Raw genomic sequence first — 16,525 nt, forward strand, 5'->3', positions numbered from 1 at the left:
GAGCGAGCTTTTCACAATGTTGATTCGAATACTCTCTTTCAAATTCTGAAGGTGGCAGGTGTAAAACACCGGGAGCGAAAGGCTATTTACAATTTGTATAGAAGGCAGATGGCAGTTAGAAGAGTCGAGGGGTATGAAAGGGAAGCAGTGGTTGGGAAGGGAGTGAGACAGGGTTGTAGCCTATCCCCGATGTTATTCAATCTGTATATTGAGCAAGGAATAAAGGAGACAAAAGACAAGTTCGGAGTAGTTATTAAAATCCATGGAGAAGAAATAAAAACTTTGAGGTTCGCCGATGACATTTTAATTCTGTCAGAGGCAGCAAAGGACTTGGAAGAGCAGATTTAAATATCAGGAAGTCGTTTCTGATAGTATTTGAATGGAGTGTAGCGAAGTCTGGAAATGAAACATGGACGATAAATAGTTTAGATAAGAATAGAATAGAAGCTTTCGAAATGTGGTGCCACAGAAGAATGCTGAAGATTAGATGGGTAGATCACATAGCTAATAAGGAAGTACTGAATAGAATTGGGGAGAAGAGGAGCTAGTGGCACAACTTGACTAGAAGAAGGGATCGGTTGGTAGAACATGTTTTGAGGCATCAAAGGATCACCAATTTAGTATTGCAGTGCAGCGTGAAGGGTAAAAATCGTAGAGGGAGACCAAGAGATGAATACACTAAGCAGATTCAGGAGAATGTATGTTGCAGTAGGTACTGGGAGATGAAGAAGCTTGCATAGGATAGAGTAGCATGGAGAGCTGCATCAAACCAGTCTCTGGACTGAAGACCACAACAACAACAACGATGCAGCTGCGTAATCTTATTTGAAACGATAGAATTCCATAGTGAAAAACTGCAGCATAACGCATGAATTTTAAATCTTTTACTCGTCTGCTACTAACTCTATTTACAACACGTTTTGCAGACAGTATGCACACATTCCACTGAAGTACTTACAAAATTACTGGCCATTAAAGTTGCTATACCACGAAGTTGACGTGCTACAGACGCGAAATTTAACCAACAGGAAGAAGATGCTGCGATATGCAAATGATTAACTTTCCAGAGCATTCACACAAGGTTGACGCCGGTGGCGACACCTAAACGTGCTGATATGAGGAAAGTTTCCATCCGATTTCTCATACACAAACAGCAGATGACCGGCGTTTCCTGGTGAAACATTGTTGTGATGAATCGTGTAAGGAGGAGAAATGCGTAACATCACGTTTGCGACTTTGATAAAGGTCGGATTGTAGCCTATCACGATTGCGGTTTATCGTATCGCGACATCACTGACCGCTTTAGTCGAGATCCAATGATTGCTAGCAGAATATGGAATCGGTGGGTTCAGAAGGGTAATACGGAACGCCGTGCTGGATCCCAACGCCCTCGTATCACTAACAGTCGCGATGACATGCATCTTATTCGCTTGGCTGTAACGTATCGTGCAGCCACATCTCGATCCATGAGTCAACAGATGGGGATGTTTGCAAGACAACCCTCTGCACGAACAGTTCGACGACGTTTGCAGCAGCATGGACTATCAGCTGCCATTCCCGCGGTTACCCTTGACATTGCATCACAGACAGGAGCGCCTGCGATGGTGTACTCAACGACGAACCTGGGTGCACGAATGGCAAAACGTCATTTTTTCAGATGAATCCAGGTTTTGTTTACATCATGATGGTCGCATCCGTGTTTGGTGACATCGCGGTGAATGCACGTTGGAAGCGTGTATTCGGCATCGCCATACTGGCGTATCACTCGGCGTGATGATATGGGGTGCCACTGGTTACACGTGTCGGTCACCTCTTGTTCACATTGACGGCATTTTGAACAGTGGACGTTACATTTCAGATGTGTTACGAGCCGTGGCTCTACCCTTCATTCGATCCCTGCGAAACCCTACATTTCAGCAGGATAATGCACGACCGCGTGTTGCAGTTTCTGAACGGGTCTTTCTGGATACAGAAAATGTTTGACTGCCGTCCTGGCCAGCACATTCTCCAGATCTCTCACCAATTGAAAACGTCTGGTCAATGGTAGCCGAGCAACTGGCTCATCACAATACGCGAGTCACTACTCTTCATTAACTGTGGTATCGAGTTGAAGCTGCATGGGCAGCTGTAGCTGTACACGCCATCCAAGCTCAGTTTGACTCAATGCCCAGACGTATCAAGGCCGTTATTACTGCCAGAGGTGGTTGTTCTGGGTACTGATTTCTAAGGATCTATGCACCGGAATTACGTGAAAATGTAATTACTTGTCAGTTCTAGTATAATATATTTGTCCAATGAATAGTCGTTTATCATCTGCATTTCTTCCTGGTGTAGCAATTTTAATGGCCAGTAGTGTATGATTGTATGACTCACAGATCAGGATATATGATTTCTAAACATTGAGATACCTGAAAAACTGGTCCATTGCGCATGAAGTTTAAATTTATCACTTCTTTGCAACTAACTCTACTCGTAACACATTTTGGAGGCAGTATCCCCACATGCCCCTGAATGTACCTACAAATTTATACAGCGTGAATCACCTAAAACTTGCACCACAAGTATTACAGAAATGGAAAGTGATACTGATGTGCGGCTTTCACGGAATGCTTTGGTATAAAGCGGCTCGTATTGTTGGATATTCAACAGAGTTTAATAAAACTTAGGAAATGTATTTCTTTTGTTCAAACGTACACTTTTTTCAAATGGATCAGTGGCTATTGACGTTAACGAACTAAAAGAAGGATAAATTAGAACGTCAGTGGGTGTTTGTAGCAGGATTATAGTGTGAGTAGCAAGTAACTAATTGTGCAAATTTTCCACACCGACACTTGTTTGTGACCTTCAACCTACATACTTAATAGGTACGATGTTGTTATGTTTGCTTACATTGTGCTTGTGTGTTCCTTGAGTGCATTGTGATATGCTAGTCAGTTAATGTGGTCCCGGCAGCTGTGGCCGAGCTGTTCTAGGCGCTTCAGTAGGGGGCCGCGCTGCTGCTACGGTCGCATGTTCGAATCAAGCCTCGGTAATGGATGTGTGTGATGTCCTTAGGTTTGTTAGGTTTAAGTAGTTCTAAGTCTAGGGGACTGATGACCTCAGATGTTAAGTCCCATAGTGCTTAGAGCCATTTTAACCATTTATTTAATGTGTGACAGTTCCAGCACTAGGTCGTAAGTTTACGATCGTATTTATCGATGCAGAAAAAGCCGACATGCTTGTAGTGTATGGAGATTGTAGGAAGAATGCAGTGTGTTCTTGTACGGCGTATGCGGCAAGACGTCAACCATCAGAGCAAATATTTATCAACCTCTTCAGCCAGTTACGTGAAAGTGGTATAGTGACACCTAGACAACGTAACAGATGGAGACAAGTGACGGCAGAAGGGTAGCGGCGGAAATGCTCTTTCTGCTGTTGCAGTTGATGAGCACGTTAGCTCCCGAGGAATCACACGAGCACGTGGCATGAATCAGGCAAGCGGCGACATCATTCTCTATTGACATAGGTCCCATCTCTATCACATCTCTCTCGATCAAATGCTACATGGAAACGATTTTGAGAATCGTACTAACTTCGGTACATTGCATTAAGACTGGATACTCCACATGTATGATGCATTTTGCTTAGTGATGAAGCCACATTTACCAATCACGGCCAGGTAAAGTGCCGAAACAAGCACTATTGGTCTGTTGACAAAACCCACTGGCTTCATCAGGTAGAACGTCAGCGTCCACGGAGTCTAAAGGTGTGATGCGGGATAGTGAACCATCATCACTCGTAGGCCCGTTTTTCATAGACGAAACACTAAAAGCGCACAAGTATCGCAGCTTGCTAACAGACCATCATCCACGGATGACAAGGCACATACCTCTGAAAATCACACTGAATCTGTGGTACTAACATGATGGCTGTCCAGCCCATAGTGCAGGAAATACTACAGAATTTTTCCACCATTTATTCTGTAAATCGTTGGATTGGACGTAGAACACCTGGACCTTGGATGGCCCGTTTCCCGGATTTGACGCCTGTCTAGGGATAGCACCTCTGATTCCTAATCCAAACGTCCTCGGTCCCTAGTTCTAAATCCGCAACAGTTTCAATTTATAATAAAAAACTTCAGGAATGGCGGCCGATTTCTTACGGCATAAAAAGTCACTCACATTCCGCCAACGCCTTTGTCAAAGAGGGCGAAGGAGAAGACAGAGGTTCAGGGTGGAATGGGAAACTGCCCCTAAGAATCGAATAATCATCAATGATCAACGGCATGAGGATGCAGATGGCAATGGGAACCATTGCATTAAAAAGCATGATGAGCATCCGTAAGACATATGGTCTGTAACTGAAAAATTTTCATGATGTTCTCTCCATTGGCAGAAGATACCGGAATAGTCCTTCATTCTGATCCCCGAGAAGGGACTGCCTAGGGGGAGCTGACCATGAGAAAAAGATTGAATAACCAACGAAAAGATAACGTTCTGCGAGCTGGGACGTAGAATGTTTGGAGTTTGAAGATAGAAGAGAAGCTAGAAAATCTCAAAAGGGAAATCCTAAGTCTAGAGCTCGATAATTTGAGGGTCAGTGAAATGAAATGGGAAGAAGACAAAAATTACTAGTCAGCCGAGTATGGAGTAATATCAACAGCAGCAGAAAATGGTATGATGGGATTAGGATTCGTTATGAGTAGGAAGACAGGGCAGAGAGTGAGTTACTGCGAACAGATTACTAATAGTGTAGTTCTCATCAGAATGGATAGAAAGTTAACAACAATAGTTCAGGTATACATGCCGACGTTGCAAGCGGAAGATGAATAGACAGAGAAAGTTTATGAGAATACTGAACGGATAATTCAGTACGCGAAGGGAGATGAACATTTAATAGTCATGGGGGACTGGAATGCGATTGCAGGAGAAAGCGTAAAATAGAGGATTACGGGACAATGCGGGATTGGTATCTGGAATGAGAGATGAGAAAAACTAACTGAGTTCTGCTATAAATTTCAGTTAGTAACAGCGAATACCCTGTTCGAGAATCACAAGAGGAGAAGGTATACTTGGAAAAGGCCAGGAGGTGGCAAAAGATTTCAGTTGGATTACATCATTGAGATTCCGACATCAGCAGCAGATACAGATTCAGATCACAATTGATTGGTGATAAAGAGTGGGTTGAAGTTTAAGAGACCAGGAAGAAGTGGGATACGGAAGTAGACAGGATGAAGAGATACGCTTAAAGTTCTCCAAGGCTATAGATACTGTGATAATGAATAGCACAGTAGGCAGTTCAATTGAAGAGCACTGAACATCTTGTACAAGGGCAATAACATAATTTGTAAAGAAAAATATAGGCACTAAGCAAGTGGCTGCGAAGAAACTATGGGTAAGAGAAGAAATACTTCAGTTGAACGATGAAAGAAGGTAGTGCTAAAATGTTCAGGGAAATTCAGGAATACAGAAATGCAAGTCACTTTGGAATGAAACAAATAGGAAGTGCAGGGAAGCTAAGGCGAAGTGGCTGCATGAAGAATGTGGAGAAACTGAAAAGGGAATGACTGTCGGAAGGACTAGCTCAGTATATACAAAAGTCAAAACAACGTTCGTCGACATTAAAAGCAAGGCTTGTGACATTAAGAATGGACTGGGAATTCCACTGTTAAGTGCAGAGAAGAGAGCTGGAAGTTGTAAAGAGTACACTGAAAGTCTCTATGACATGACAGCAAAGGAACAGGAGTCGATATAGGAGAGATAGGGAACCCCGTGTTAGAATTAGAATTTAAAAGATCTTTAAAGGCATAAGATCAAATTAGGCAGAAAGGGTAGATAACATTCCATAGGAATTTCTAAGATCAGTGGGGTAAGTGGAAAAAAACGACTATTGACGCTGGTGTGTAGAATATTTAAGACATTATGTACCATCTGATTTTCGGAAAAATATCATCCACTTAATTCTGAAGACTGCAAGAGGTGACAAGCGCGAGATACATCCCAGCTTAACAGTTCACGCATTCAAGTTGATCACAAGAGGAATGGAAGAGTTCACCTTGATTTTAAGAGAGGTAAAGGGACCAGAGAGGCAGATTTTACATTGTAGTTGATAATGGATGCAAGACTGAACATAAATCGACACATTGGTAGGCTCTTTCGATCTGGAAAAAGCTTTCAACAGTGTCAAATTGTACAGGATCTCCGAAATTCTGAGAAAAATAAGAGTAATCTGTAGGGTTCAAATGGCTCTGAGCACTATGGGACTTAACATCTGAGGTCATCAGTCCCCTAGAACTTAGAACTACTTAAACCTAACTAACCTAAGGACATCACACACATCCATGCCCGAGGCAGAATTAGAACCTGCGACCGTAGCGGTCGCGCGGTTCCAGACTGAAGCGCCTAGAACCGCTTGGCCAATCTGTAGGGAAAGACGGGTAATTTACAATGTGTATAAGAGCCAAGAGGGGAAAAAAAGAGTGGAAGACCAAGAAAGAAGTGCTGGGAATGAAAAATGTTGTACGACGGGGATTTGGTCCTTCAAACCCACTGTTCAGTCCATACATTGAAGGAGCAACGAGGGAAATAAAAGAAAGATTCTAGAGTCGAATTAAAATTGAAGCTAAGTTGGGATCAATGGTAAGATTCGCTGATGACATTGCTATTCAGAGTGAAAGTGAAGAATAATTACAAGATACGTTGAATGGAATGAACGGTCTAATGAGGACGTAATATGGATCAAGACTAAATTGAAGAAAGACGAAACTTATGAGAAGTAGCAGAAATGAGAGCAGCGAGAAACTTATCAAGATTGGTGATCACGAAGTAGATTAAGTTAAGGAATTCTGCTATCTATGCACCAAAATAACCCATGACAGATGGAGCAAGGTGAACATTAAAAGTAGACTAGAAAAATGCATTCCTGGCCAAGAGGAGTTTACTAGTGTCAAACATAGGCCCTAATTCGAACAAAAAATTTCTGAGAATGTACTTTTTAAGCAAAGCACTGTACAGTGGAGAAACATAGAGTGTGGGAAAAGGGAACAGAAGAGAAAAGAGGCACTTGGGATGTGGTCTACAGAAGAATATTGAAAGTAGGTGTACTTATTAGGTAAGGAATGAGAAAGTTATTCGGAGAATCGGCGAGGAAAGGAATATGTGGAAAACACTGACATGAAGCAGGGACAGGATGACAGAACATTTGTTAAGACCTCGGAGAATAACTCCCACGGTATTAGAGGAAGCTGTAAATGGCATAAACAGTAGAGTAGCACAGAAAGTGGAATATTTTTTTCCTTTATTGTGATTTCATTCCCCTGCCCATGTGGGGCAGTGGCACAATCCGCTGCTCTTCAGCCAAGTGATACATTTAATAAAAAAGGCGATAAAGGGGGATGTAAGGACATAATAAGGGGAGACAGTGTGGCTTAAAATATACACTCCTGGAAATTGAAATAAGAACACCGTGAATTCATTGTCCCAGGAAAGGGAAACTTTATTGACACATTCCTGGGGTCAGATACATCACATGATCACACTGACAGAACCACAGGCACATAGACACAGGCAACAGAGCATGCACAATGTCGGCACTAGTACAGTGTATATCCACCTTTCGCAGCAATGCAGGCTGCTATTCTCCCATGGAGACGATCGTAGAGATGCTGGATGTAGTCCTGTGGAACGGCTTGCCATGCCATTTCCACCTGGCGCCTCAGTTGGACCAGCGTTCATGCTGGACGTGCAGACCGCGTGAGACGACGCTTCATCCAGTCCCAAACATGCTCAATGGGGGACATATCCGGAGATCTTGCTGGCCAGGGTAGTTGACTTACACCTTCTAGAGCACGTTGGGTGGCACGGGGTACATGCGGACGTGCATTGTCCTGTTGGAACAGCAAGTTCCCTTGCCGGTCTAGGAATGGTAGAACGATGGGTTCGATGACGGTTTGGATGTACCGTGCACTATTCAGTGTCCCCTCGACCATCACCAGTGGTGTACGGCCAGTGTAGGAGATCGCTCCCCACACCATGATGCCGGGTGTTGGCCCTGTGTGCCTCGGTCGTATGCAGTCCTGATTGTGGCGCTCACCTGCACGGCGCCAAACACGCATACGACCATCATTGGCACCAAGGCAGAAGCGACTCTCATCGCTGAAGACGACACGTCTCCATTCGTCCCTCCATTCACGCCTGTCGCGACACCACTGGAGGCGGGCTGCACGATGTTGGGGCGTGAGCGGAAGACGGCCTAACGGTGTGCGGGACCGTAGCCCAGCTTCATGGAGACGGTTGCGAATGGTCCTCGCCGATACCCCAGGAGCAACAGTGTCCCTAATTTGCTGGGAAGTGGCGGTGCGGTCCCCTACGGCACTGCGTAGGATCCTACGGTCTTGGCGTGCATCCGTACGTCGCTGCGGTCCGGTCCCAGGTCGACGAGCACGTGCACTTTCCGCCGACCACTGGCGACAACATCGATGTACTGTGGAGACCTCACGCCCCACGTGTTGAGCAATTCGGCGGTACGTCCACCCGGCCTCCCGCATGCCCACTATACGCCCTCGCTCAAAGTCCGTCAACTGCACATACGGTTCACGTCCACGCTGTCGCGGCATGCTACCAGTGTTAAAGACTGCGATGGAGCTCCGTATGTCACGGCAAACTGGCTGACACTGACGGCGGCGGTGCACAAATGCTGCGCAGCTAGCGCCATTCGACGGCCAACACCGCGGTTCCTGGTGTGTCCGCTGTGCCGTGCGTGTGATCATTGCTTGTACAGCCCTCTCGCAGTGTCCGGAGCAAGTATGGTGGGTCTGACACACCGGTGTCAATGTGTTCTTTTTTCCATTTCCAGGAGTGTACATGTACATAGAGACATTCATTGTGGGACAGTTAAAAAAAGTCCATATGAAGTTAAAAAACACAGTTGGCGATTTACATAGTATGTAAAAAATCACTGAAGTCACACACACAAGTTAAAAGCTTGGCCACAGTATTAAAATACACCAGAAAGATGACACTTTAAAAACACACAACAAAGAGTAAAAACTGCTGGGAGGGTCCTGCTGAGGCAGGGAAGGCCTGAGAGAAGGGAAAAGAGCAGACAGGAGGGGGCAGAAAGGGAAGGGGTTGGAAAGGGTGGGAGGAAAAGCAAGGAGGTCATGGGGTCTGCACCGTGGAGAAGGAGACGGGCAGGGTAGGAGACGGAGAAGGAAGGCAAGTCAGGAGGAAGTGCAGAGATGCAGAAGAGGTTCACTGGAAAGGGCGGGGGAGAGGAGGGAGGAAAACCGTCTTAGGGGAAGAGAAGGGGAGAGGGACCTCTGAGGTGGGAGAGGTGGAAGGTGGGGCTAGAGTCGGTAGGAGGGGTAGATATCAGGGTGAAGCTCATCATTCAGGAGAGATAGGCACTGGAAGTTGTGTTGGGAAAGAAGGAGAAGGGTATGGTGATGGAGAGAAAGTGGGACACCACAGTAAAGGTGCAGCAACAGGCTGGGGGGAGGGAGGATAGAAGACTCCAGGGGATGGGGGGAATTGATGTACCAGGTGTGAATGTCTTTGAAGAAAAGAAGATGTGGGAAGGATATGAGGTCATAGAGGATCCGTGTGGGGTATGGGAGGTGGATACGAAAGGTGAGACAATGTGCATGGCGTTCAAGGATTTTGAGGGCTTTATATAATCTGTGTGGGGCAGAAATCAAGTCGACCCTGGCATAACAAAGGATGTAGGTGTGAAGGATGGTGGAAGGATGCAGTCCCCATATCTTGCCAGACAGGAGTTTCAGGAGGTGGAGTATATTGTGGGCTTCGTGTTGGACTGTATGCAGATTGGAAGTGCTGGTGAGGTGACAGTGGATGGTGAGGCAAAGGTATTTCAAGGTAGGAGTGGGGTGGATGGGACAGCCAAAAATGGTGAGTTAAAAATGATGGAGCCAGAAGGAGTGGGTAGTACAACCAATGATGACTGCCTGGGTTGCACCAGATTGTGAACTGTTCAAGATGGGTTTGAAGGATATGTTGGGGCTGTTGAAGGTTAGGATAAAGAACCAGGAAGGTGGTGTCATCAGGAAATTGGAGGAGATGAAGAGGTGGGGGATATTTGGGCATATCTGTAGTATATAGGAGATAAAGGAGAGGGGCATGCCGCCGGCCGAAGTGGCCGTGCGGTTAAAGGCACTGCAGTCTGGAACCGCAGGACCGCTACGGTCGCAGGTTCGAATCCTGCCTCGGGCATGGATGTTTGTGATGTCCTTAGGTTAGTTAGGTTTAACTAGTTCTAAGTTCTAGGGGACTAATGACCTCAGCAGTTGAGTCCCATAGTGCTCAGAGCCATTTGAACCATTTTAGAGGGGCATGCCAGTGGTGGGTTTGAAAGTACAGGAGTTAATATTGTGGTTAGTGACATAGGAGTGAAGATGAAAGGGGAAGAAAGCAACGAGATGGACGAAATTGATGGGAAGAGCGTAGGTCTGAAGTTGATAGAGGAGCCCAGGATGCCAGTCACTATCATAGGCCTTCTGACGGACGAGGGAAATATAGGTAGAAGAGCGGCAGGCAGGAGTTAAGTTGTAAGGAAAGAAGACTGCTAAGGTTAAGGAGCTGGTCATTGGCTGAGAAAGTGGACCGGAAATCACTCTGGGTAAGGGGAAGGTGTTGGCGCTGGTTAACGGTAGTGATGAATGATGGCAGAGGATGGACTCGAAGATCTTACTGAACATGGAGGTGAGGCAGATGGAACGATAGGGAGAGGTATCAGAGGGGGTGTTTTCAGGTTTATAGAACAGCAGGATGCGGGAAGTCTTCCACAGGATGAGAGTGGATTATGGATAATTGAGAACGTAAGTTGCAAAATAGTTCAAATGGCTCTGAGCACTATGGGACTTAACTTCTACTAAGGTCATCAGTCCCCTAGAACTTAGAACTAATTAACCTAAGGACATAACACACAACCATGCCGGAGGCAGGATTCGAACCTGCGACCGTAGCGGTCACCACAGGAACATAGACACAGGCAACAGAGCATGCACAATGTCGGCACTAGTACAGTGTATATCCACCTTTCGCAGCAATGCAGGCTGCTATTCTCCCATGGAGACGATCGTAGAGATGCTGGATGTAGTCCTGTGGAACGGCTTGCCATGCCATTTCCACCTGTAGCGCCTAGAACCGCTCGGCCACCCCGGCCGGCCGTAAGTTGGAAGTTGCAAGTACTACGCTGAGATGAAGAGGCTGGCACAGGAGAGGAGATCGTGACGGGTCGCATCACACTGGTCAGAAGCCGGCAAAGCTGAAACACGCTGTTCATTCATATAATGGATAATCCTAATTGATATGCTAGCTGGTCAATGCATCCACCTTCTTCGGAGTAGATTCCTCGCAGTTGCGATAACGCTGTGTCCCAGACAATGCACCGGTTAACGCATCTACCTAGTAAGCAGGACATCCGAGGTCAGAATGCCAGTCCGGTACACATCTTCACTCGTCGCCACTGATTCCGCGTAATGTCCCGCTGTATCTGATAGGTTTGAATATAATGTTTCACAGCTGCGGATTCTGAATGATGTTTGTCCGAAAGAACAGACACCACACTTTCATAGAATCAGACAATTAAGACGGTTCGAATCGGGCACCACAAGTGCTCATACGATCCAGGCACGTCAGCGAGTGGCGTCAGCGCGTGGCCTCGGCTGTGCTGTGACATCTGCAAGCGGCCGTGCCACTCACCCTCCAATCGAGGGCGGGCCAAACGATCCTGAGAGCTTTTGACAACACGGCGGGAAGGTCCGTAATTAAAGCTGCAGCAGCATTTTTTCCTGGGGTAGTCATACAAGTAGTAATCATACGAAAATAAATGTCTTAGCTGCTGCTTTAGACGATAATGTGTGAAAAACAAACTATTGTCAAGGCATTATCCACAGTCACTTACGTTGTGTCTTTAATCTGTGTCTACGAGACTCGAAATCTTTGTTGGTAATAAATTTTTCTCATTCTCCTGAAAATGTTTTCTTTGATTCGCTCTCATAACAGTTGAGTAATGCAGATTCAGATTGTAAACAACAACCGAGTGGCTGTAAAATGGAGTGATCTAAGTTCTGCACAACAGGCTAATGCATACCTTTTAGCTACGGAAGTAATTCGTATATTTGAATTAATATAAGGGGCAGTAAAAGTTTCTGTTCGGACGCCGTACAGTCCCGAATCGGTATGCCAGTTAGGCAAAATCGATGGGAGCATTGAGGCAACCATCCTACTGACGCACCAGGATGGAGATTCCCATTTGGTAAAACACCGTGTAGTGTTGCGTGAAGATGTCTGTAACTGCCTGCTGCACGTACTTGCCTGACAAGTGTCTTCGACTCTTCAAGGCCCTTTTTAAGGGGCTGAAGGCGTGATAATGGCTTAGGGGGAGATCAGGACATATGTGCTCGACTGTCTTCCACTTGGGCTCGTGTAACATCTGCATTAAGAAATTTTCGATACTGCTGCGTGCTTTATCATAAGGCGCCAGCACCCCTTGGCAGGCCATTCCACAACGATGGTTTCAGACAGACGTACTGCTCCATACACATTCTGCGTTTTTCTTTGGATGTCTGCTGGTATGTGTCTTTCGGCAACCAAGAAAAAATAAAAGCGCATTGGTCATGTTTGAACGAATTTAGTAATAACGTCGCCATAGTTCACGTCTCCTCATTTCCTGCACGCATGTCGGAAAGAAACGAATGCGCTCCTAATCCCTTGGCTATCTGGGAAAGAACAGGGCCAGTGATTACTTGACGTGAAACACACTCCCAAATTACTACCCAAGGTTGATTCAGTTGCTTTTCAACTACAGTACAGGGGTTGTCCGTAGAATACAGTTATGACCATTGACAGCGCCTGGGAGCTTAAAATTCGAACTACACCATCAACTTGCATTTCTTAATCCAAAAGAATTTCGCTGAATTCCTAACGGTGATATGCATTATCCTTTACTAATATATGAAATAATCTTGTCTGATACACTTGCAAACCTAAATGGTACATTAGACAGCCCCAGTGCCTATGGGAAATAGTTCAGCTAACGCAGGCTCTCCTTTTGGATTTCTTTAGGCTTCGGATAAATGCCTGCGCAACTACCAATTCGTTTTAGTAGGTAGTAACACCCACTGGTGAACACTCACTGATAGAGCCTGTTCGAAAAAATTCGTAGCGCAGCCTCTAAATTGATAGCTTGCTCTGTGCAGGTGTATTGAACTCTTCTGTCCCTTTATGTCGGACCAGTCTCTGTCTTCCATTAATGTTTAATTATCCACTTCCACTGGTCGTTGCTTAAATTACTAGCCATTATTATCGTAAAATCTGAAAAAAGTACAAAAACGGTCCTGGAACAGATAAAAATATAGTACACCTAATGTGTACCTCTTTATGCTCAGCGCTCGAATTCTTTGAGAGGTGCTAGTACTCATCGAAACAAGTAAAATAAGTCGAATAATCATGGGTCAGGAAACACGTACTTTCCGAGATAAACACGTCTTTAGAAAAAAAGCTGCGCGATGCTTGGCTGCGGATATTAGCACAGTTGTCGGTCCGTCATATGTATTGTCAGGGGACTGTGCCGTCTTACCCACAGTACTGTACCTACCATAAGGCGAATTGCAATCAATTGTGTGATTTGAGTCGTTTTGTAAGCTACGTTAGTTTTCATTTTATTTGTGTGCCATATTCTACAGAGTAATCCAAACGCGGATTCAGTAATGTGTTTACTGTTATTGCGCTGTTTGTACAAACAGATGGTGTAGTACCTTTACATATTCTCTCTTCCAACGCTTGTTGGCAATAGAAGACTTCTACTCGACAAGTGAAATGGCGGATATGATATCTTGCTATGGTTTAACATATGGACGTAGTCTGCTAGCCCGTGACATTTACGCAAAAAGATATCCATAGTACACAGTGCCCTCTGATAAGCTGTTCCGCAGACTTTTCCAGCACGTAGGAAGATTGGCTGTGGAAGGCCAGTCTGACATGGAGGACCGTGTGCTACGCTCTGTGGAAGAAACCCCAGGACCAGTGTGTTAGGTTAGTGTTTTTTTTGTCCCGTCGACAACGAGGTCATTAGAGACGGAGCGCAAGCTCGGGTTAGGGAAGGATGGGGAAGGAAATCGGCCGTGCCCTTTCAAAGGAACCATCCCGGCATTTGCCTGAAACGATTTACGGAAATCACGGAAAACCTAAATCAGGATGGCTGGAGACGGGATTGAACCGTCGTCCTCCCGAATGCGAGTCCAGTGTGCTAACCACTGCGCCACCTCGCTCGGTCAGGACCAGTGTGTGACGATTAGCAGCAGCCAAAGGCGTGTCTCACTCTCTTATCTGGGAGATACTTCATGAACAACTGCTGTACTAGTATCATTCACAGAGCCACAGGCCACACGGCACAGGATCGTCATGACACACGGCGGCTCTGTCAACTGCTGTAGCAGACGTTTGCCGCATATCCACTGTTCATATCCAAGATTTCATTTACTGATAAGGCAGCGTTCACAAGAGAAGATGTTGCGCATTTTTATAACCAGCACGTATGGACAGATGTAAATCCACATGCCATTCAGGAAAGATGACTACAACATCGATTCTCAGTCGATATATGGGCAAGCGTACTTGGCGATAGATTAACAGGGCTATGCGTGCTACCACAAAGGTTAACTGGGGCGCATTGTCTGGACTTTCTCAATAATGTATTGTCTACGTTGCATGAGGCTGTACCACCGCAGCAACTAATACAAATGTGGTTCATTTATGATGGCGGATCAGCACACTTACGTCGTAATTTGCGTGAACATCTGACTCAGACATTTCAGAACTACTGGATGGGTCGGGATGCCCCACACCTTGGCCTTCTCGTTCCCCAGACCTCAATACCCTAGAGGCCTAGACTTTTGGTTATGGGGAGACTTGAAGGAATTGGTCTACGCCACGCCAATCAACGATGTGCGGACACTAAAGAGGGTTGCTTCTTCAACGCGTGCCAGCGGGTACAACAATAACCACGTATACTTCAAAGGGCGCGTCAACCCTTGCGCCGGAGGGCAGAGGGATGGATTGTAATGAAGGAACGCCACTTGGAACACCTCGTGAAAACACGTATATATCGCAGAACATATGCTTTTCCGGACCCATTTTTATTGGACTTATTTTCCTTGTTTCGATGAGTATTACGTCTCGAAGTAATGGATATTCAAAAACATATACTGATATGTATATATATTCCGTGATTTCCCTAATTCGCTCTATGCAAATACGAGATGGTTCCTTTGAAAGGGCACAGCCGATTTACTTCCCCCTCGTTGACACAGTGAGAGCTTATGCTCCGTCTCTAATGACCTCCATGTCGACGGGACGTTAAACGTAATCTTCCTTTGTAAATTGTAAACAAAAAATGCCCTCAAACACTTTCTTGGGGTACTCGAGAAATTACCTCTACATCTGTCAATTTCACCCCGTTAACAATGAAGCATAGACTTCTATCTCAAGTCCGTTTTCCGCTCTCTAAACGAGAATGCGGAACTTTATGAATGAATTCCGGTAGTCAAGGAACACGGAGTAAGCCTGGGCGCTTTGGTCTGAGGCGCTCTAAATTTCGAAGACGGACAGAGGGAGCTGTGTTTCGCAAGACCCCAGTTTAAGGAATCAATGTTCGTTTTTATAAAAGTGATTTTTGTTCTTTATGAACGTCAGAACGCCTGAGCACAGAACATGTTCCGCAATTCTACAACAGACTGACGTCAGCGGTAAACGCCTACAGTTAGCTGCATCAACGCATTGTGTTTTCGTGGGGCTCCACAGGAACTTCGTCTGATGTACCAGATTGGGTTGGGACGCATTCCAGGAGGCTTCTGCGCAACGCGCGTGTCGGCTATCGGCGCCGGAAGATCTGTCCTGGACGCGAGAAAACGCCGAATGCCGGGAGGTTCGTAGTCTCTCGAGCTCCCACTTAAAATCCTTTTTTTGTTGGAGACGCCTGAGATAAAATCCTTTGTGGCCTGCTATTTGTATACACTAGCAGCGGAGGCTGTTCTTAGCAGCAGCTGCTGGGGGAAGCATAAATCCGGAGCCGTCCCTCCTGCGAGGGCGTAACTAGCGGCGGCCGCGATGAATATTAAAAAGTTTATTTTCCCGGCAGGCCGGCGAGGCTGCGCCAGGAGATATACGGCTGCGCGCTCATTGAAAGCGACCTTTATTGCCGGCAAACAGGTTCGCGCAGAGTTCGGTAACAGACACTGCCCGTCCACAAAAGCGAGCGTTATTGCCCGTTTTACGAGCAAGGAGATTGTACGCGCTTTAAATACTGCTCTTAGGAAGAAAGGTAGGAGTGTGAAGGGTGAAAAGAGAAGATAGAAGAAGCAGTACTCGAGAAGTGGAGGTTGCTAATCCAAGCTGGACGTCGTTTCTTTGGCGGATTGCCAGACACAAAGCCAATGACATAGTGTTTGATACGGCGCTCACGTGGTTTGTCAGTCCCTCTTGGGAAGAGTATGCCAGCTGAAGAAGGAGAGCAGAATGAATTGATT

Source organism: Schistocerca cancellata, chromosome 2 (assembly GCF_023864275.1).
Source record: "Schistocerca cancellata isolate TAMUIC-IGC-003103 chromosome 2, iqSchCanc2.1, whole genome shotgun sequence".
In the NCBI taxonomy this organism is placed as follows: Eukaryota; Metazoa; Arthropoda; class Insecta; order Orthoptera; family Acrididae; genus Schistocerca; species Schistocerca cancellata.